Consider the following 21,402-nt stretch of genomic DNA (forward strand, 5'->3'; position numbering starts at 1 on the left):
ACGCATTTTTTGACTGATGCGACTTACTCCGGAGCGACTTATAGTCCGGAAAATACGGTAACTTAAAAATAAACAGATTAGTCCTCTGTTTGAGGACAAGAAATGAAAACCAATGCAATATGATGAATGTCCAAAAGATGGCACCCACAGACTGTCTTTAAATGGGGTTGGATAAATATTTTTTGCTTTTAAACAGTTTGTGTGTGATTTTGGTTGGGTAACAGTTGTAGGTTTGTTTTTACAGTTTGAAAAGAGTTTACAGTTTGACAAGAGCACAATGTTGTGTTTTATTGCAAGTGTACACAAATAGAAGTAAACACTTTGCAGTTTGAATGATGTCCTGTATGAACAAAATGATGGAGAATGTTTTTATGTTTCCACTGTTCGATCGCGCCCGCGCCTCTCTCTCTCTCTCTCTCTCTCTCTCTCTCTCTCTCTCTCTCTCTCTCACACACACACACACACACACCATATTCCAGCATTGCAATCTTGATATCGCAGCTTGTTCATTATAGCCACGGAGCTTCAGAGCTAACTAGCAAAGGCGGAGCTACAGATTAGGTGTCCCTAAAGAACCCGCACATCTAACAGTAGTTCCGCATTACATTAATTCGCATGCGAGTTTTATTTATTTTTGTACCGTGTATTCTCCGTGTATATTCATGCACCGAACCGTGACCCCCGTACCGTTTCAGTTCAATACGAATACATGTACCATTCCATCCCTTGAGTATACCCATTGTCCATCCCGGAGCAGAAGGCCATGGAGGAGTATATTGAGGAAGCCCTGCAACAACAGTTCATCCGTCCATCTACTTCCCCTGCCGCTTCAAGCTTCTTCTTTGTTGCCAAGAAGGACGGAGGCTTGAGGCCGTGCATCGACTACCGTCATCTCAATTCACAGACAGTACCAACCTGGACAGAAGGTTTGGCTCTAAACCCGGGACCACCGCTTCCGCCTTCCTTGCCGTAAGCTGAATCCTCGATATATTAGTCCTTTCACCGTGCAGAGGCAGCTCAACGAGGTCACCTACAGACTCAATTTACCACCTCAATACAGAATTTCACCTTCCTTCCATGTGTCACTCTTAAAACCTCATACTGATTCTGTCACCTCTCCTCCCACAGATCCTGGTGTTGCCAGCGTACCTCCTCCTCCCAACCTAATCGAAGAAGAGCCCATCTACCGAGTTCGCACCATCCTGGACTCATGGCGACGAGGGCCCAGATTGAATACCTCATCGACTGGGAGGATTATGGTCCTGAGGAACCTTCATGGGTTCCACGTGATGACATCTTAGATCCAGGTCTCCTCACCCAGTTCCACAGCGATCATCCAGATCGACCAACTCCCAGAGGTCGCGGTAGACCTCGTCGTCGTCATCGTCTCTCCACTCTGTCGTCAGGAGCCGCCCATGGAGGAGGGGGGGGGGACTGTCAGGGCTTCACCAGATCTGCTCACTCAACCCACTTGTTCACTCTCCCCTGATTACTGATTTACCTCACCTGCACCTCATCATCAACACCCTATATAACACCACTTCACCATCATTTCACTGTCTAGTCTCATCTCTACCAAGACATGCAAGACTCGCTCCCAAGACTTACCTGTTCTACTTACCTGCGATACTCATCTTCAGTCTGTGTTCCTGTTTACCATCTGCCATTACCCAGAGATGCTCACAAGTCTCTGAGCTAGAGTCCAAGTCAAGTCTCAAGTCTCTGAGCTAGAGTCCAAGTCAAGAGTCAAGTCTCAAGTCTCTGAGCTAGAGTCCAAGTCAAGTCTCAAGTCTCTGAGCTGGAGTCCAAGTCAAGTCTCAAGTCTCTGAGCTGGAGTCCAAGTCAAGTCTCAAGTCTCTGAGCTAGAGTCCAAGTCAAGAGTCAAGTCTCAAGTCTCTGAGCTAGAGTCCAAGTCAAGTCTCAAGTCTCTGAGCTGGAGTCCAAGTCAAGTCTCAAGTCTCTGAGTTGGAGTCCAAGTCAAGTCTCAAGTCTCTGAGCTAGAGTCCAAGTCAAGTCTCAAGTCTCTGAGCTGGAGTCCAAGTCAAGTCTCAAGTCTCTGAGCTGGAGTCCAAGTCAAGTCTCAAGTCTCTGAGCTAGAGTCCAAGTCAAATCTCAAGTCTCTGAGCTAGAGTCCAAGTCAAGTCTCAAGTCTCTGAGCTGGAGTCCAAGTCAAGTCTCAAGTCTCTGAGCTAGAGTCCAAGTCAAATCTCAAGTCTCTGAGCTAGAGTCCAAGTCAAGTCTCAAGTCTCTGAGCTGGAGTCCAAGTCAAGTCTCAAGTCTCTGAGCTAGAGTCCAAGTCAAGTCTCAAGTCTCTGAGCTGGAGTCCAAGTCAAGTCTCAAGTCTCTGAGCTGGAGTCCAAGTCAAGTCTCAAGTCTCTGAGCTAGAGTCCAAGTCAAGTCTCAAGTCTCTGAGCTGGAGTCCAAGTCAAGTCTCAAGTCTCTGAGCTGGAGTCCAAGTCAAGTCTCAAGTCTCTGAGCTAGAGTCCAAGTCAAATCTCAAGTCTCTGAGCTAGAGTCCAAGTCAAGTCTCAAGTCTCTGAGCTGGAGTCCAAGTCAAGTCTCAAGTCTCTGAGCTAGAGTCCAAGTCAAGTCTCAAGTCTCTGAGCTGGAGTCCAAGTCAAGTCTCAAGTCTCTGAGCTAGAGTCCAAGTCAAGTCTCAAGTCTCTGAGCTGGAGTCCAAGTCAAGTCTCAAGTCTCTGAGCTAGAGTCCAAGTCAAGTCTCAAGTCTCTGAGCTAGAGTCCAAGTCAAGTCTCAAGTCTCTGAGCTGGAGTCCAAGTCAAGCCTCAAGTCTCTTGTGGTTATAATAAGTGTTGCATCACGTACAGCGACCCATCCAGGCTACTTAGAACACTGCATAGCTATAAGGAATTCAAAGCATGTTATATGTTATTATGACTCCTTTATTTATTAGCATACAGTATCAGCTTTCATTTTGGTATATAATCAGTGTAAACAGGCTATTGCAACATGACAAAAACACCAAGAATGCTTTACTTTTCGGTTAATATCTGTATGTTGCCTTGTAGCATGAACATACAGAACAGTACAGACCAAAAATTTAGTTTCTGAAGAAAAAGGACTCTGGTTCTGTGGGGCCATAAGACCAAATATAGAAAATGTTATACCTTACAGTACTAAAATGTATTTATCTATTTAGTGCAAAACTGCAAAACATCACATTGTAGCCAAATGCAAAACACTATTGCAACAAACCAAATGATGTGAAATATACTATTATAAAAATATACTTTTATTGACCCCTTTCCGCGGATGAAAAACACTGATTGATCAATATCATGTATGAGGAATATACATTTCGGTAAGTTGTACTGTATCTTTCAACAGTGTTCGTGTTTATTTACTATTAGCTAGTAGAAAGGATCGGTTCACGTGCCGTTAGGGATCTGTCACGTCACATTTACAAGCGCCAAAACTATTTATTGTTTGAATTTCGTAATAGAATTGACAGAATTTGAGAGCTGATATTTTTTTCTATCATAAATAACCTGCTCTGTCTAGTCTGTCGGCCTACGTGTCCTCTGGAATAACAGCGAGCTCATCAGAAGTTTCCTTAAAATAAACATTGTTCACGAGTCCCGCAGCTCGGGTCCGAGTCGAGTCTGAAGTCTTTCGAGGACGAGTCTCAAGTCGAGTCTGAAGTGACTGTGTGTGCGACTTAAGTCGCACTCGAGTCCGAGTCTCAAACTCGAGTCCCCATCTCTGCCATTACCGCTGATCTCGTTCATCTTCCATTTTCCAGCCTGGTCTACCTCCATCTGCAAAAGACATTCTGTTATTTCTCCAGCTAAGTTCATTATTCAATTCCACATTGCCAATATCAACTCAATTACATGATGGTTGATACATCATACATGACTGATGGTTCTGTGCTTCTGTTCCAAATAAACTACTGTTTATTCTACTCACCTGTCTGATTCATCTCTAAACCTGACACTAAAGATGTTTTTGGAGAGTATTCAGTCAGAAACTTTGCCTTTGACTCCCTGACGAAGGCTTGTATGCCGAAACGCGTCGGAGTTTTTAAAGGTTTACGATGACCAAGCCATAAAATAAAGGCTTTTTAATCTTTCTTAAAGAGAGTGCCTTGGAGTTTCCTTTTGTTCTATATTATGATTATCCCATCCAAAGAGCACCTCAAGCTAACATTTTGAGTCCTGGAAGCGCTCCTCTACAGACATTTGCAGAAACTTTGCCTTCTAGTTTAACACAAGGGCTTTTAACTCTGATACCTAAACCTAAAAAAGATACAACATTGATAGGTAATAGGCGGCCTATCTGTTGTCTTAATAACGATTATAAAATATTAGCTTGGGCTTTGGCCAAAAGACTTAAGTGTGTTCTGAGTTCAGTTATTGATGAGACTCAATCAGGATTTATGCCAAAAAGACATATAGCAAACAATATCTGACTTGTTCTAGATTTATTAGACTATAGCGAATTAGTTGATGATGACAGTCTTATTCTTTTTGTAGATTTTTACAAAGCTTTTGACTCTCTTGAACATGAGTTTATTTTTCTAGCTCCCCAAAAGCTTGGGTTTGGTGATCCATTCTTTAAGTTTAACTCTTTATAATAATGACAACTGTTCCATCAACCTTAAATCGGGTACCTCGCCTAGATTTCAGTTGTCAATAGGAGTTAGTCAGGGCTGCCCTGTATGCCCTTATTTATTTCTTGTGGCTGCACAACTTCTTTCCTCCTTTCTTCTGAGCACTCATCTGCAAGGTATTACTATTGCCAACAAACATATACTTATTAGTCAGCTAGCTGAAGACACTACCCTGTTTTTAAAAGATGAATTACAGATTCCGATTACAATCCAACACATTCATTTTCCGGTTTAAACTTAAATCTTAATAAATGTGAGCTGTTAGCTGTTAAAACCTGTCCCCCTCTCTCTCTTTACGGTATTCCAGTTAAGTCACAGGTGACCTATCTGGGTATGTCCATATGTAAGGATGATAAAGCCAGATGCAGACTGAACTTTGACCCAGTTGTTGGGAAAGCTAAAAGGAAATTCAATTCATGGTTACAGAGAGATTTATCTCTGAGAGGACGAACTCTTATTGCTCAAGAATGACTTACCCTGCTCTCTCCTTATATGTGGATAAAGCTGCATGTGCAGATATTCGATTTTCTGTGGAAGCATAATAGGCATTATGTTAAAAAGTCTGTGGTTTTTAATAATTATGAATGTGGTGGTCTTAACTTTCTAGATTTTACTTCTTTAAATGATTTCAAGATAAATTGGTTAAAACAGTACCTAACTAACTCTGATTCATTTTAGAATACTCTTCCTATACTTGTTTTCTCTAAGGTGGGTGGTCTCCCTTTCCTATTGTTATGTAACTACAACATCACCAAACTGCCCCTTAAATTGATAGATTTTCATTAACAAACGCTTTTGGCCTAGCACCTAATTTATAAACACAACTTTAGTCCTCACCAGTACTTTATTTGGAATAATTGTGTTATCATCTATAAAAATAAGTCATTGTTTTTCCCAAACTGGATTAAGAATAATTTTATTTTGGTTTCTCAATTAATCAATACTGATGGATACCTGTAATCATATTCAGAGTTTTTGAACAAGTACAATATACCTGTCACTCCACGAGAGTTTGCTAATGTAATGGATGCCATCCCTTATGGAGCAATAACTCTTCTCAGAGATTCAGCTAGATCCCAGATTTCTTTGTCAGTAGCTCATCCTTTTGATACAACGGTTGGAAATATTTGTTTTTATCTAACTCTTGTAGTCGGAAAAGAAGAATTAGACAGCTATCAAAATGAGATTGTTTCTTTCCCATACGTTGTGTCGTACTGGAATGGCCAGTTTGTCAATATTCCATGGAAGAAAGTGTCGATTTTGTCATCTTAATATTTAATAACCAATAAGGTTAAGGATGTGTCTTACAAATTACTTCATCTTTTTTACCCTGTGAAGCTTTACTTAAAAAAGATGTTTCCTGATATTGAAACATTATGTTCTTTTTGTGGTGCTGAACATGAATCTATTTCTCATCTCTTCTGGGAATGCACATACACAAGTCTGTTCTGGAATGATTTCTGTATCTTTGTTAGCTCATTTTCATCACAGAGTTTTTCTTTGTTATACAAAGATGGTCTATTTGGTCAGCAACATGACAACTTTGATAAAGATGTAAAGAACCAATATTTTTTGATAAACCTATTTATTTTTCTAGCGATTTTTTTTTTTACATATATATACAAATGTAAATTTCAGGATGTAAGCCCTAGGCTACTTTTTTTTTATAACGAACTTAAAGGAGAACTCGGCAACTCTAGCGAACTCTAGTCACTTCTTCGCTGATTTTCCCTTTTGTTGTCGCATGTTTTCCCCACGAGCTCCCCCTACAGCTGTGGGGGGGGCGTATATGTCACAACACGGTCGTAAAAAACTCACTTGCGGCGGCCTCCTCCCCCTCTCTACCGCTGGCGCTGCTCATGTGCGTTTGTTTTGATCGGAGCAAGCCAACTGTATCGTGTGGAGCTATGTCTACCGAGGTGGGTAATCTGGTAATACATCATACATGCGTGTGTGTTTATGTTGAATTGCCATAAAGCGATTCGTGTTTCGCGCTCATTCTCGTTCTCGTTCTCGCTTCTCACGAGACTTCCGATTTCTATTTTGCCGGGACGGTAGTCCCCAAGTTGCAAGGTTGGTTTTCCGCCTGGGAACGCTGGGGGGAGCGGGGAAAGTCACCAATATCACCAGAACAGGTTGTTTAACCATCCAAATGATTTCTAGACAGTTTTATTAAGTTAAAAAAGTTACCAAGTTCTCCTTTAAATCCTACCTGGGCACTCTCAGTACATCCAGCGATTCCAAAGCCCTTAAAACTGTCTCACTGTGTCATTTGCATAATATTCCACAGGCGGAAATCGCGGGGGGGTCGGGTGGGTCTGAGGGTTGTCCCCTCCTAAAAATAAAATATGTGTATTGTAAATAATATAATGATATATACTTAAAATAATTGTTTAAGTAGTAAAACAAAACAAAAAAAATGCAAACGGGGCAACAACAAAAAAAAAACGTTTTAACATTTTGAGTCCCCCTCCCTTGCCTCACAGTGCTTTGGTTCACTGCCTGCTCCCCTTTTACCTCATCTCAAACATAGTGGGAGAGAACAAGGTTTTTCAGTTGTGAAACTCCAATAGGCTAAGTCAAGGCTATTTTATTCACTTTAAACCTCGGATGAAGTGATTATTTTTTCTTAAATACAGATTATGCTGCGTCATTAATAAATCATGACAATTTTTTTAATGATAACCAATGTAGCCTACCTTTGTCACCGATGTAGTCCGCCTCGCTATGTTGGCGATTATAACCTTTTTTTTTTTTTTACAGTCTGTGCGTTTACCTAGATTGTTTAAAACCGTTTCCTCACACACACCCTAGAGTGTACGCACACTCTTTCACTGTGTGATTTAGTCAGTTTATATCATTTAATATAATCTTATATAATATCACACAAAGAGTGCAGTTTTTCTCCAGATATTAACATGATAATAAATGTGATTTAATAAATTGATAAATTGACACCATATTACCTGTTTTAACTCTATTTCGCCAAGTTGAAAACTAAGCCACAGCGCTGTAATTCACTGTAAAAACGAACTTTTTGGTATAGTAATATATATTAAATTAACCATCATAATTTTTACTTTATAAAATTAAAATTCAACGAGAACTAGAATTTTCTAAGTAAAATTTTAAATATCTACACATTTAATTCATGTAATAAATTAACTGGTTGGAAAGAGTAAATCTTATTATATATTTGCTTGTAATATTTAAACATTTTATAGTCACTTCACATAAACATAGTAATTTTAAGTAAATTTTAATCGAAAAATATTGCGCGTTTGAATCCGCACATGCGTGTTTGAACAAGACAGTCTAACTGCCACTTTGGGTCAGACGGATTGACGAGCTGCTGCGTGGCCGCTTTTTGTCGTGTTTGAGGTAAGTTTGTCTTTCTGTACTTTTACATTTAATAAAACATGGGTCTGTGTGGATTTTGATTGATGATTCTTGTTTACTTGACTCAATAAACATTAATGCTCATCTTATAACATGACCTCGTATTAGTGTAACGTTAACGGGTCTGATCAGCTAACGTTAACCATAGACATAAGAATACATAGACGCCCTATTGGCCTCTGGATCGTACGTCAACGGCGCCGCCATACTGCGGAGGGCAACTTTCCCATACCTCTCATAACGAGAATTGAGAAAAATGCATATTTCTTGTGCTGCTTGGGGCTTTGCAAATCGCCACACAATTGAAAACAGGTCTCATGGAATTACCTTTCACAAGCAAAACTGAAAATTTGTTTCTGGTTGCATTTCATTTAGTATTTTTATTTTCAGAGGAGAAAGGCCGCGAAATTTAAAAATACTACTGTTATTTTGTCACGAAATGTAGTTTTAAGAGTTTTTCAGTCGACAATGTAGTTGTTTAAATCTCAAATCTGTGGTTTATTTATAAAGATAGCGCCTTTTTAAAAATGTTATCTTACGGTTTCGGAGTTGTGAGATCCAGCGATCACCGCGGGCGCTCAGCGCTCATGAACCCCGCCGAGAACAGCCTTGCATCGGCTTGTGCTTCTGAGTTCTGACGTTCGCCGCTGTCAGTCTAGTGAGAATAATTCGTCTTGTGTTTATCTAACGGGCGATCCTAACGGGTTTCATATTAATCTATAATTTGTTCCTTGGCAGATTTTTTTTTTTGGCTGAGGGCAAACTGAAGTTTAATAATTTTATATATTTAGGCTATTAACTTTAACGGTGTAGCCTGCTGTAGCCTATGTTTGACAGAATCGTTTACTTTATTTCTTGACTTGTAGCTTCTACCTTTTAAAAAACTGAAATTTAACAAAAAGAGACAGGGTTGTGTCATTTTATTTTATATAGCCTATGTAATAATATTTTAAAATGTATAAATTTACATTATTTATTATTGTTATTATAATAATATACCACTTGCGATTATCAATCTATTATAGTTATGCTGTTAAATTATTTTTCCTAGGCTATTCATATTAACTATTTAACTTATTATTTTTTATAGTCTATATTCTGTAATTTATATTTCATATTCTATTGCTATTATTATATTATACATAAACTACATGCTATTATCAATATATTATTATTATTATATTAGTACTTATGATATTATATAATTATACTTTTCATTACTATTTTATTTGCTGTATACTGTTTGTTTATTTTATTGACTAAACTATTTACTATTAGCCTACCTCTCACTTTATCTTATATTTACTATTTGCATTGCACTGTAGTTGTACCATATCATATGTATCCCCATTTGGATCCATCAGTTATCTTTGTTATTGCTAAAATCGGGTCAATGACAGAATATGCTTTTCCCACAATAAGAAAACTTTATTTAATTTAATGTGAAAATTAAATTATATCTCAGTATGGGGGTGTTCACAATTCTTATCCAAGAATGAAAAGCCAAATACATGACAAGCCTGAGCTTTGGCCATTCCTTATTAATATATATATATATATATATATATATATATATATATATATATATATATTATAAGTCTAACTATCGAGATTTTAAATAACTACAGATGGAACTTTTTTGTACACCACATACAAACCACTGAAATCGGTTGATAAATGTAATATTTTTTTGTTTTTATACAGAAAAACCGCAGCTCACCTGTTTACTTGCATTTGATTACAGCGCAGTCTTGCCCTCCACAAAATGGCGGACGCGTTGACGTATCGCAGCAACGTTCCAAAGCGGCCAATAGGGCGTCTATGTATTCTTATGTCTATGACGTTAACCGTTGTGGGCGGGAGTAAACAGCGGAAAAGAATTTGAATCTGCGTCATCGCGCGCGCGCACTCAAACACACACACACACACACACACACACACACACACACACACACACACACACACACACACACACACACACACACACACACAAAAAGCCCTGAATGTGAAGCAAAGGAGATTTGGAAAAATATTCATAAAATATACATGAAATTATGGGAGAATAAGACAATGAAATAATGATCAAAATGAGTATAAAATAAAATGTGAAATAAAAAATAATTCAGGCCTACTGTAGCCTATGTAGGGTAAGTTACTGTATGTACAAATCACAGTCTATGGTAAAAATACTTTTATTTAACCTTAAAAAAAAATCACTTTAACCCCCACATGCTTAATAATCTGTAAGGAAAACATATTGAATAGATGCTGATTAAATTCCGCAGTATACCTTCTTTTCTTTGTTTTCTAATTTCACAGAAAAAAATCTGTAAAATATTACTTAATTTCTGTAAAATTACACATAACTCTGTAAAAATACAGACAAGTTCCTTTTAAAAAACGTAAAATTGCTGTAAAACCAAAATACAAGCAATTACCTGTAAATTTAACAATGGACCTTTAAATTACAGCAAATGCCTTTTATTTTACAGATATTTGCTGTATAATGACAAAACGGTAAAATTACATTACATACAGACAATTACCTGTAAAATTACACTTTTTTTTTACAGTGTAACCCTGGAACATAACCTGCTACTGAGCAGGTTATCTTCAGAGAGTAAGTTCCTATGATTACATACATACCCAGAAAGTTACCTCCGTTTTTGGAACCGAAAGTTGAGGTTATCCACTAACTTACCCTTAAACTTACCTGGGTATGTCACATAACCTGCTTTCTGGAATACCCCCCAGATCTCAGAGCCTAGGCTACCTAGAGAGACGCGTTTTTTTGACAGCATGCTTATGGGGCGTGCAGCTAGCGAAATATAAGATGAATGTGATCATTTATGTTTGGGCCTGAAATCGCTGATACCACCTTTAATGTTAATCAAGCAACAACAATAGCTACAGCACAATAAAAAAAAAAACGTAAATTATCCACTATTTGTAACTGTATCCTTGTATTTATTTGTCCTGTTTTGTTTCTTTTTGTTATTTGTTCCTTTGTTCTTATTTCATTACTGAGTGTTTACTTGATTATTTAAATCATTTCTTGGATGTTCCTGGTTGTGCCCATTGGTTGTTTTAAAAGTTAATTTGATGAGAATTTGATTAGACCAAAATAAACAAACTTTATGCATTTTGTTTGTGATTTGTGTCATGTATGACGATTGTGCATCTGACATAATACTTTTATGGTAAATGTGATGTCCTAATTATAAAATATAAAAATTTCTGGAAATTACCACCACAAAATCAGTCATTTTGATCGCAAAAATCACACAAAAAAATCGTGAAATCCTGGAGGGACTGAAAACATCTCCAGTTAACTAGCAGAGCATTCATTTCGTTGGTTTTTTTTTTTTAGGCGATCTAGCGCTGAAATGTTTTGTTTTTTAAATCAAGTGATCAAAGTGCTCGTTGCCGCTGCGATCGAGAAGGGTCTTGTAAAACGTGCTGAGGTATTATTAATTCGTGGCCACGAAACAATTCACCTGAATGTTCACCAATTCACAAAAAAAAAAGGAATAAAAAGCTGTACGAGAATAGGCCTTCACTGAAGAGCTATCTTCACAGGTAAGAAAAACAGTTTAATAATTATTATTAATTCGTGGCCACGAAATAATTCACCTGAATATTCACCAATTCACAAAAATAGGTCTTTAGGGACTGTTCGTTATTTATTTAAGGGGCCACCGGAGGAGTTTTGAGATCTGTTGTCAAAAAAGACATGACCCTCCCTTCGCCAGCAATAATTTTTTCTATGACCCTCCAAAATGATTGTGAAAAAAGGCATGACCCTCCCCGATAATTTATTGATTAGCCTAATTCTGTACTGGTTTGCGCTTGGCAAAGATGTTCAGATAGCCATTGTTTGTTTGTTTTTTAAACCATAAACTCTTGCTTTCTCATCTGGCTGTAACGATAGACCAAACCTATACGATTCGGTTCGTATCACGATTTTTTATTTTAGATTTGAAAAAAAAAATCATGTTTTCGGTGCTGATGCGGTGTGACCATAGACTGTAAAAAAATATGGACGTAGTGTCCGTGACGTCACCCGTAGGTTTCTGAAGAGCATTTTTGAAGCCTAAAGTGGGCGGAGCCGGCCGTCGCCATCTTGGCCTTGCGTCACTCCCGGATAACAGAAAATGGACAAACAGGCGGGGCGTGAGTGGAGCTGAGGAGCGGAGCCTGGCCTGGCTATCTGAAATCACCTAGCTCGACGTGATCGAGTTAGCTGATGATGTAAAGCCAATTAAACGTTCCTATTTTTGCCCTTCGAAATATTATAATAGTTAAAAGACATGGCTACAAGTGAGACTGTGTATTACTTCGAGAGTGTTTGTGTACGACAGTGATTTATGTGCATACATGTCCGTCACTCTTTCATGGTCCGTCAGCGCGGCATTGCTCAAGTTCGTAGAGAGCTTATTCAGTCCATTTTAAATTCTGATGTTGGCCGTCTCTCAAATGGGTTATGGTTTAACCGTTAAACCATAGATATATTGCCTTTGAAGTGCAAGTAAATGCGCTAGAAAATCCGCGCTCATTCACGGACGGAGAAAGCGCCGACGCCTGCATGATTTCATCTGACGGTAACCTACATAAGCATATTATAATCCATCTGTTCCATGGGAGCAGAACGAACGAGCATTTATTGACGTTTTAAATTTGAAAACCCCAAAAAGCAACGAAATTGTCAGACATCCATTAGTGCATGTTCACAGAGGAAAACAACTGAAATAGGCTACAGCGCTGGTTTTTCTCTCGAACGATAACGACGGAATCCAAAGACGTGAGCTTTGTAACGTTACCCAAGTATTAAAATTGTATGAAATGATAATCCCGAAAAAAAGCACAAACACTGCAGAGATGGCAAGTTCAGCAGCTAACATTGCTGAAGTGAAGTGACGGCTAGTAACAGCAGACAAACGGCTAGCACTGACAGCGGCAATCCATCTGTCACTCAAGTGGCTTGGCCACACCCTTAAATTTAAATATTAATCAACTAAACGGACGAGTTATAAAATAATTCACCCCCCTCACAGTTGTTATGAAGGGCAAAATTAGCTGTATAGACCAAATCCACATACAGACACCAGGCTTTAAACACGTTTTTTTCTGCTGTAAAGTTGGTCATTTTAACATGGGGGAGATACAGATTTGACTCACTTCTGACAACAGCCTCAAGCGGCCAGTCAACGAATTACAGTTTAACTCACTTCCGTGTTGGTTTCAAGGGAGAGACGGGGAGGTTGCCGCTTGGGTGTGACTCGTTCAACATGTGGGTGGTGTTGCGAATAAAGCATCTAAAAGCTGTCACAAAGAACCGGCAAAAGTAATGATTATTAATATGTCATATATAGCTAGACATTTTAATTGTTTTTAATAAACAAGTGTTTTCTGTGTCTACTGCAAATATGAAGTTGACGATGCGTCGCGATCTTCAAGGAGAAAGCAGTCTGTTTTCCTTCGTTTTGAATTGTTCTGTTTAAAAGTAGACATTGCAAGCTTTCTATATATTTCTCAGGTCTATGAGGCAAGTAGCATAGGCTACCTTACGCTGAGTTTCGGTTCATTTATGAGACAAGAGTCCAGTTCACTCGCCCGCGCCTCCGTGTCATGATTATCTATTTTCTACTATGTTTAGACTACTTCTTATTTATTAAATCCAGATGAAACATTGATTAAAATTAAGATAAAATTAATAAAAAAACGAAATTCACTTTAAAGAAAGGCTTTGTGCTATCTGTTTGAGGTCTCTGTGCAATTTTTAAAGTCGCTTTAGAGCAGTCATGTCCGTGCGTAATGGAGAACTGTCACGTCCGTAACATTTTTTTTTTCACATAAATGCAAACACGAAAAATAAAATAAAAATAATATAAAATTTAATTTTCTGTGGAGGCCGATCTTTATTCATCCGGTGGGTATATATATATATTGGTTTGCACAGTGTAATTTATAGAATTACTGAAAAAATATTTTGCCACCTAAAAGTTAAAGATTTTTTGTGTGTCACGTCACATGTGTATTAAATATTAAATATAAAACGCATGTGTAGACTGATATTTTTCTAATGTCTTGACTCCTTTCAGACGTTTCAAATAAATGCATTTTCTGAGAATTTTTATTTTAAGTTTTGACTGCAAATGTCTCGTCCATTCACTGGAATCGCCCAATTTTAACGAATTCATCCTCAACTAGTTTTTGTGGTGTAGGTCTATGTATTTTATGTTAACTTAAATAATAGCCTACTAATAGTGATTTAAAGATGTGGTAGCGCTGCGAAGATCGCGAGTCGTCAACTTCATCTGTCTAGCCGACACTGACATAAAAAATAACTCTTTTATTAGTAAACAATTAAAATGTCTCCTGCTGTATTGAACATATTTGCCTGTTCCTTACAAAACACTGACAGTGGGGTTTTTGACGTTTTTTTTTTTTTTTGAGCAGCTGCGGACAAATTATTTCGACACACACACACACACACACAATATTGATAAACAGGATTTTTTTGTTGCTTTTTTAATACAATAAAAATTTCATTTAATTTATTGTTTAATAAAATTATAAGCCTATTATTTTTAGTTCATTAACAGCAACAACAGCTGTAAAGATGAAGTTGACGATCGCCATCTCCGTAGTAGTGAACAGGCCTAGAGAGAAATGCACATCATTACATAACCAGAGAGTAGCCTATTTCCTTTCGTTTTAAATTGTTAAAAAGACATTTCAAGCTTTCTTAAGATATATTTCATGTATGTGAGGTATATGCTGAGTTTCGTTAAGTTAGGATGAGATGCGCTCCTGTTTACGAGTGCAAGTGACCACGCGGGCGCCTCTATGATTGTGTTGTCTGCTATATTTGGTATTTGGCAATTGGTTGATAAAAAAAAAAAATATTAAAATTAAGATACAATTTATACAAAACGAAATTCACTTTAAAAAAATCGTTTTCTGCAAAACAAAACTTAATTAAGTGGTCAAAATCATGTCTGACCCGCTCCATGTCTCTCGATATTGCGTAGCCTATACTCGTGTGTGCGGTTCACTTTTCATAATCAACATAGATGACAAAATAACATTATTATATTTTAACAAAAATGAAACTAAATGAGCTTATTTAATGGTAACAACACAGTAGGCCTACAGACTCTGTATTTGTACAAATTGCTGCACATTCATTTTATTCTGAATTTTGCACACACAAGTTGAAAGGCATTTGTTATGCATGCATGTAAAACATATCTGCAACATTTATCAAGTTCACTGATAATTATGCGTGCATTTATTAATTATTATCTTAATGAATAATGTAACAAGGACGAAGCATGTAAACTGTTTGTTTAGAATTTGGATCGATCATCGTAAATAGATCCGAATGAAGAAACGTACAAAACCATAGGCTATAGAAAATGGGTGGGCCCGGAGCTAAATGCCCACCCGGGCCCAATGGTAGCGCCGCGGCTGGTGGTAGCCCTACATCTTACACATCGTGGAAACAAAATAAGAATGGAAACTAAAATTTGCAGTTTTGCCCTACAGCGCACATTCTATCAGCAGTTCTGGCGCCTCAGTCCCAATACTGTTAAACTCGACGTACGTTCACATCACATGTTAACGCAGCGGTAGAGTTACACTCACAGGACACTGTGCACTTAACAAAAGTTCATTATTTGCTCGTGCTTTAAAGCTTTGCCGGGTAAACATTTCTTTGGCATTCTGTTCTGACATGATGCTGCACTTTTTCTAAGCGCGAACTGAAGCGCACACTGTCAAATAGCGCCAAACTGTATTTTTGTTGGGTCAGACCCATCTGATATCGAAGGGGGGCTGATAACGCGAGATCAACATGGAGCTAAATGGAAAAAAATAGCACCAAACAAGCCACTTTGAAATGTTGCTGTTTTAATGAATATAAAAGTTGGGTGACCCTCCCCCTAGACTAAAAAAAGTTGGATGACCCTCCCCTCAACAAAGAATAAAAAGACATGACCCTCCCCTATTTTCCTCCGGTGGCCCCTTCCATAAATACCGAACGGTCCCTTAGCATTCACTAATTAATAGTATCAAACTGTTTTTGGCCACGTTGTAATTCGTTAGATAAATATTATTATTAATAATAATCATTATCAGGGGCGATCCTAGGATTTTCATTTTAGGGGGGCTCAGCCCCCAATGAGGGTATGATTTAAAAAAAAAAAAAGTTAGTTTATGGTCTAATGCGCATTATTAACTAGTTTCATTCAATCATCCAGTAACATGCATATGGCAGGGTTTTATAATCACTGAGGTACCAAATGCGAGGTATTTAGGGGGGTTGGGGGGCATTCTCCCCCGAGAAAATTTTGATTTCTCTGATCTACATATGTGCATTTTAAGATGTTTTGAAGGCCAAAAAAATTGGATGACAATAGCTTTAAAACCATGTGCGGGTAGCTGTTTATTTTCCACACTTCATCAGCATCACACTCTTTTTCTCTTTGTTTTTATCTTGCTCTGTCTTTTCCCCTCCTAAAGCTGAGCTTTGACTGATATAGGCTTTTCATTTTTGTCTGTCAGTGAAGAAAGTAAACATAGGGTCAACTAATAGGTTGATTTATGAATCATATTCTCAGACAAAGCTACCAGGAAAGCTAGGTAACTAAGTTTATTAAATTCATTCACAATATGTACACATTCATTATTGATCTAGGCCTACATGGCCGTAGACAGGGCTTTATAATCAAAGAGGTCATAAATGTGAGGTTGTTATTGGGTTAAACATTTTTATTTCTCTGATATGTGCATTTCAAGACGTTTGAAGGCCAAAAAGGATAAGAAATAGATTTAAAACCTGCTCTCTCCTCATCTCCATCACTCTGTCTTTTTCTCTCAGTCTCCTGATCTTGCCCTGTCTCTTCCCCTCCTAAAGCTGAACTTTTTTAATTTACTGAAGGCTACAAATTGTATTATATTAATTCTCAACATGTACACATGCATTATTAATCTTGTGCCTATGAAAACGGCTTTGTTAATGTTTCTTGTCCCCTCACAATGACATTACACGTTATATAGGCCTATTTTCAGCTCAAAATGTCGAAATTAGACAAAAGTTTATTAGTTTTCTAATTATTTTTGTAATTCGTTTAACATTTATGACCTAAAAAACTGTCAAATATAAAATGTTTAGTTTAGCTACTTACATCTTCTTAACTCGCACTTGACCGTAAACTGAAGCGTCAGTCGTGCTACTAAAATTCCATGTAAAATTCGCGCTCAGCAGCTTCTGTGAACATAAAGCCCGCCTACTTTGATTTGATTGGTCATCTCAAATATTCTGACACCGACGAGAAGTGAAAGACCAATGAGGCTCAGATGTACAAACACGCACACACACGCGCGCCTCTGTTTCTGACCTGCGCTCTGCTTGGCGCTGCTGCCGACTGAAGATGAAGAACATTGTTTAACCTTGTCAAAGACAAAAAAATATATATACAGTATATATTTTTAGAATAACAACATTTCTTACTCCAAGTTTTAGGAGTGCTGAGCTCCTTTTTAGGGGTGCTGAAGCACCCCTAAAAAGGGGCTAGCCTCGCCCATGATCATTATTAAAAATCAAAATGAGGGAGGGAATTAGTTCAACGTGTCCACGATTTATTAAAACGAGGGAACAAATAAGTCGTCGTAACAACTAATTATTTAGATCAGTGGACAGGGCGCAAGAACAAACAGTGAGAGAGCCCCGGCCGCGCGCGCGCGCACTCTCACCGCCTTCAAACAACACGAGCGCTGTATTGCTCTCTCTCCCTCGCGCATATCAACACAATAGTAAAAGGTCGGAAGACCGATTGTGTTTTATAGATTAGTAGTTTGTTCATAGCAAGTACACGTTTAGGAAATGCATAATACAAATTGTATGGGTTAATGTAACGGTAAACGGACTCTGCAGGTAAAACTGTTGTGATGAAACTGCGCATGCGCGGGGTAAAACTGCTGGTGTAAAGCTGTGGCTCTGCGGCTCTGCAGACAGATATTATTGTGCAGCTGCGATATGATGTCTATGGCTGCGATCAGTGGCGCGGATACTGACTGACTATAGAGCTGGTAAGTCCCGCCCCTTCCGCAAAACACCGCTGGACCTCAAAGTTGAAAAACCGTCAATGCAAGTGAATGGGAGAAAATAATTATTTTCTGGTCCCGTTTGAATTGTGCCATGAATGTGAACATATGTTGTCTGTGAATTTTTTATATAACTTTTCATGTTACGAGTTTGACAGTATATGGTATGATTCTTCGGCTAGCAGTTGTGGAAAAGACATAACGAGAAAGACTGTTCGACATCGGCTGCGGCTGGATGCACCCGATCGGCGAGAGTAGCCGCGTGCAGGCGGGGAGGAGCTGCAAACGGAGACGTGAAGTCGGACACTTTCTGGTTCCCGTAGTGACCGCTCACGTGGTGTTTGCATACTTTACCACAGCTGCAGTGAAATAAATGCAATATTTGCCAAATAATGCACAGATGTTTCAGAGACATTTTAATTCAATACTTTATGTAGCCTACTGCTTCATCCAGCGTCTGTTTGAACAAGAATAAAGTTCAACATAAGCTACTATCAATGAAGTGGAGTCTACGTTTTTTAAGCAGTTTTAATTTGATAAACATGACACAATATAACATGACAACAACATGAAAAGAGTGTTCACTGTTATAATAAACTGATTTGAGAGCTTTAGAGGAACTAAAGGTTTTCGAATAAACACGAAACACACGTGATCGTTGTCATGCAGTGAATCCGGCCAATGGTGGAACAGCTGTGTCGTCATCAGCCCTCCTGCAGCCCAGTGCAGCCGCTCTTTAGAAGCTGCGCTGGCTGAGTTCTCCGGCTACTCTCGAATCGCTCTCGCGGTACTTTGATGGCATACGTCACAGTCACGTGGCGTCGGCGCTGTATCAAGTCGGACAAAATTTCTAACCGGCATGCACTGCTTTAAGTCAGCCGCCGATCGGTCTGCGCAGAGCTGCATGAAGTCGAACAAGCCTTACATGTCGCCTATGTGACGTCACCCCATAAAGTTGACTTACCCGTGGTTTTCGCCAACCTCAACGATTTTGTCCTATCCCTGAAAGAAGGCGATGAAGTGCACCAAAGACACAGCCATGTTTAGCGGGATCCGTGAGCTAGTCCGTGTGCTAGTGGTGTTGACGTTTCAAACGCGTCGAGAGTTGTAGTCCACAAAGTGCTCTCACACAAAGTCTAACCGTATCAAACTTCTACCAGCTAAATTGTATCATTCTTTACACGAAAAGTTATATAAAAAATTCACAGACAACATATGTTCAAATTCATGGCACAATTCAAACGGGACCAGAAAATAATTATTTTCTCTCATTCACTTGCATTGACGGTTTTTCAACTTTGAGGTCCAGCGGGGTTTTGCGGAAGGGGCGGGACTTACCAGCTCTATATTTGCAGCATTTTTAGTGGTTGCAACAGCTTATGAGGCTTTCTTGACGTTTAAGAGGCAGGGTGGATAGAGAGTAGCAAGTCAATGAGGTTTCTTTATATTATATTTTATATTAAATTATATTGACTTAATTATTCAGTAAAACCACATGTTATTGCGATTGTTATTTTTACTTGTTCATCATTGTGTTAGTCTTTTATTCACTGGCTTTACCATAGCCTTTTCCCATGCTAGTTAGTATAAGATAAGAGCTATGGATAAGAGCATCAAATGTCCGAGGCGTCGTTCAGACCGCATGTTTTTCTCCACGTTTGCAGAGTCAGGGACAACCTGAGTATTCTGCTGCGTCTTTTTCTGCTGCTTCTCATTCAAGTTAGTGACGAAACGCGCTCTGTAGCGCTGTTTGTTCGCTGTCGGCTACGGTAGAAACATGACGTCACGATATGTCGACCTTCATAGAAGGGGGTGGCCGCGGTTATGTAGATATAAATAGGCTTGTTTGAGATGAGCAAAATCTGCGCAGAATCGATCACCGGTGATCAGCGCGAGATGCATGCCGGTTAGAAATGTGTCCGCCTTGCTCTGATGTCATGCTGACGTATGTCAAAAAAACTCTCGCGACCGCAAGGCGCACCTGTCGGATTCTGCAGTCGCGCGCAGTTGCTCTCCACCGACTGCGCTGATCAAAAGCATGATGGGAAACGACCGGAAACGACTTGCTGACGACACAGCTTAATGTTCATTGGTTTAAACAACCGTGATGTATCGTTCTCTTTTAAAATGTTTGATTTTAAAACTCTGATCATGTTTTATGAGTATGTGTGAATATTCCCAAACTATCTGACAGTGCGATCTCTTTGGGTTATGCAATGTAATTTTTATTTAAAAAAAAAAAAATAATTAAACACATATGTCTGTATTAAATAAAAAAGATTGATAAACATGTAGCCTATTTGGAATGGAATTAAATAAGTAGGCTACTTTGGGTGACTTGTTTATCATATTTATTTTCATATAAAAGCAACAGAACTTAAATTCCATCCAGTTTATTAGCAACACTGTGCACGAGCGTGAATCCCGCGATATCCATCTTTGATCTCACAGGTGCCAGATCCACTGCGAGAAGAGAGAACTGTCCGGCTTGCCTGCGCTTTTTTCACTCCTTCTCTCACTGCAGCCGCCTACTCTCGCATACATTTCAGGCGAGGCAAGGCGCATCTCAAACAAGCCTAATGACTCATTCTAGTTACGCACACTCTTCTATGGCTTGAATACACGCGAGCCCTCCACAGCTTTCAAGCGAAACATAACAAGTTGCGTCAAACTCTGGGGCGGGACTAACGACTGTCAATCATTCACAACCTACCAATAAAAATTAACTTAGTGAGCCTTTTCAACAGGGTCAGTAAGATTTTTTAATTAAGAAAAGTAATAGGCAAGGATGCATTCAATTGATCAAAAGTGACAGTATAGACATTTATAACGTTAAGCTTTCTATTTCAGAAAACTCTGAAACTTTCTATTCATCAAAGAATCCTGAATTTAAAAAAAAACTGTTTTCTACATTGACAACAATCAGAAATATTTATTGAGCAGCAAATCAGCGTATTATTCCCTCGGGTAACTTTAGGTTGCACGTTTTCTTGCGTGGGTGGATGTTGGAAATAATAATCACGTTTGCATTCGCCTAAACTGATTTGCCGAAATCAAAATGCTGGCATTGAAACGGGACGCTCGGAGTGGTAAATCAAACAATGATTTGTCCCTAAATAATGATATATTATATCATAATATATTATATATTATTGATAGGATGAGGTGTCGTGATCAGCACTGCTGCTGAATCAGTCAGTGGTTAGATCAGCTTTGCAGTCAAAAAAAAAAAAAAAAAACAGGACGGGGAGATTATGCATTC

This window comes from Scardinius erythrophthalmus, assembly GCF_964197995.2.
Source record: "Scardinius erythrophthalmus genome assembly, chromosome: 20".
Lineage (NCBI taxonomy): Eukaryota > Metazoa > Chordata > Actinopteri > Cypriniformes > Leuciscidae > Scardinius > Scardinius erythrophthalmus.